The sequence below is a fragment of the Curcuma longa genome, unplaced genomic scaffold, assembly GCF_044706935.1.
Source record: "Curcuma longa cultivar G26 ecotype Majalengka, Jawa Barat unplaced genomic scaffold, ITB_CL_G26_1.1 contig_27575, whole genome shotgun sequence".
Taxonomy (NCBI): Eukaryota; Viridiplantae; Streptophyta; class Magnoliopsida; order Zingiberales; family Zingiberaceae; genus Curcuma; species Curcuma longa.
The window spans coordinates 2,243-4,830 of NW_027433454.1; the positions used below are offsets into that span (position 1 = coordinate 2,243).

Consider the following 2,588-nt stretch of genomic DNA (forward strand, 5'->3'; position numbering starts at 1 on the left):
GTCATGTTGTGTAGCGTGCTGCTATTGTTTACGGTGTACCAAACAGTAATTTATCTTACTTCCAATTGATTAAAGTCATGGTAATCGATAGATTAAATCCTTTCTTAGACATTTTACTTTGCTCAATCGCATAGGAGGCACAGTGTAATTTTGTACTTATAAATGTTTTATGGTGAAGCTTAGGTGCATAATTTGCAAATCAATCTTCACGATTGGGTTTGAATCAACTAAGAACAAAACATTTAATTTGAACAGGAAATATACAAGTAGGGTATATTGAAATTTTGAATTGTAAAATATTAGAGTAGTCTATAATGCATTTTGAGAAAGTGAGATATTGTATTCGTTTCTTCCATATTCCATACCATTTAATCATTACTAACAAATGGAGTGATGAACACCCAAGTCATAACAATGGTCTATTGTTTGATGTTACAGTATTGGATTGCAGTTTGCAACATCTTAAGTTCAGGCACCAAATACCATAAATGCTCCAGTTCAGTATCAAGCAGCAACACAGGTGACCCCTTCGGGAACACAAACCTGGACAACGCCTAGAACTCAGAGTGTACCTCTCGTCGCACCTTTGCATCAGACTGCACAACAACCTTTGGCTACCGCTGTGACTGTTCCAGTAAGATTTTTTTTAAATTTTTTTGCATTTGTTAATTCTGCTTAGATGAAAATTTTATAGTCTCCTGGCTTAACCTTATACTTCTGATAAAAAAGGCGCAAATTGTACAATCAAATTCTACAGAATAGGCCTCTTCTGACTGGCAAGAGCACACTGCTGCTGATGGAAAAAGGTGTGGACTGAGTAATTATGCTTATTTTATGTTTTCTTTTCATGACGTTACTATTTCTAATCATGATTACTATTGCTACTTACATTAAAGTTATTCAGAGTTAAAATACTTTCATCGATGTATGTCAATGTTCCACTAAAATCTTGGTGGTGTGTTATTGTCTCATATTAGTACATGGTATTCTTTGTCCTTTGATTAGTTTTATACATTATTCCTTTTTTGTTATGTTTCATCATTTTTTTTTCATTTTAGATACTATTATAATAAGAAGACTAGGCAATCTGCCTGGGAGAAGCCCCTTGAATTGATGACGCCTATTGAGGTAAGTCATTTTATGAAACACTAATATTCTTGTTAATTTTGGTACTTGTTTGACACATGCTACACCTTTTCAGTGTGCTATAAGTATTTAACATCTAGTTGTTGTGACCAACCAGAAATATTTAATGTATATAAAATATCTATCGCTAAGGTGGTCTTTTATGCGCGAGGTTTGCTAAACACAACATCCTCACTTTTAACTCTTTTGTAGTGTATCTGGTTTATCATGTTTGCATACTTTTTTATAGGTTCTGGATCCTTCAAGTAAGCCAAATGATCAAAACAATTTAGGATCAATAGTACTTGTTCAAATCACTTCAAATAAATCATTTATCATTTTGCAAAGTCAGTGTTGATTGTTTTTCCAATTAACTTAATCTATATGTGTGTTCATAGTTTAAGGCAGCTGAGTATACTCGGGCAGAAATTGATGAGGTGCGTTCCGATGTGGCAGACTGTATACAAGATCATATTTATGAGTAGGTATGGAATCCTGATCTCCATAATTCCATTTATTTGTAATAAATATATTTGTTTGTGATTAATTATGCTACTGTTGTTGTGTATGGAATGCTGATCTCCATAGTTCATTGTGTATAATTCTGCTGTTTGTGATTAATTCTGCTGTTGCTGTTTATGAGTATGTATAGATTGCTGATCTCCATAGTTCATTGTGTATAAATCTACTGCTGTTGTGCCCATATTTTGGATAAATTAGTATTATCTTTTGGCAGGTTGGTATTTGGCAGATGGACCTGTTCTATTTCTGCTGCTGTTACTTGGTGATGCTAATGTTGTGCCCATACTTGGTGATGCACTTGCTGTTACTTGGTGCTGCTAATGTTGTGATGCACCTGTTCTATTTCTGCTATTGTTGGAGGATATTCTGTTGCGTTGAAACCTTTGTTATGGACATGCTGCTGTTAATTATGGAGCTTCTATGTTGGAAGTTGTAACTTGAATTTGTGTTATGAACTTGTATAAGTTGTATGTTATCGACCTGCTGTATGTTATGAATTTGTGTTATGAACCTGCTGTAAGAATGATTTTTGTGTAAATATAAGTTGTATGTTTTGTATGTGATTGAGTAAATTTTGTAGCCAATAGTTTTGTATTTACAAAATATATTAATTCTTATTTACTGCTAAAAAAATCAAAAGACAACGCTTTTAAAAACGTTGCAAAAACCCAAGCAATTTGTAAAACAATTACAACGCTTTTTAACCGTTGCAAAATGTGTTGTCATACCTATTAAAAACAACGTTTTTAAAGCGTCGCAAAAAACGTTGTAATATTTACAACGCTTTTTCTGCGTTGCGAAGGTGTTGTCGATGTTAACAAAGACAACGCTTAAAAAGCGTTGTCGTTGAGGGACCCCTTTTACAACAGGGCCTCTTACAACGCTTTTTACCCCACAAAGACAACGCGTTTTTCGCGTTGTCTATTGACATTTTTCTAGTA

The 2,588-nt window shown here is 33.9% G+C and overlaps 1 long non-coding RNA gene across 1 annotated transcript; it reads left to right on the forward strand.

Moving 5' to 3' along the window:
• Positions 1–1,542: 1,542 nt before the first annotated feature.
• On the forward strand, positions 1,543–2,205 carry LOC141819057 (uncharacterized). The gene is made up of 2 exons (XR_012601033.1): positions 1,543–1,610; positions 1,862–2,205. It is a non-coding gene; the product is annotated as an uncharacterized LOC141819057 (long non-coding RNA).
• Positions 2,206–2,588: the final 383 nt, after the last annotated feature.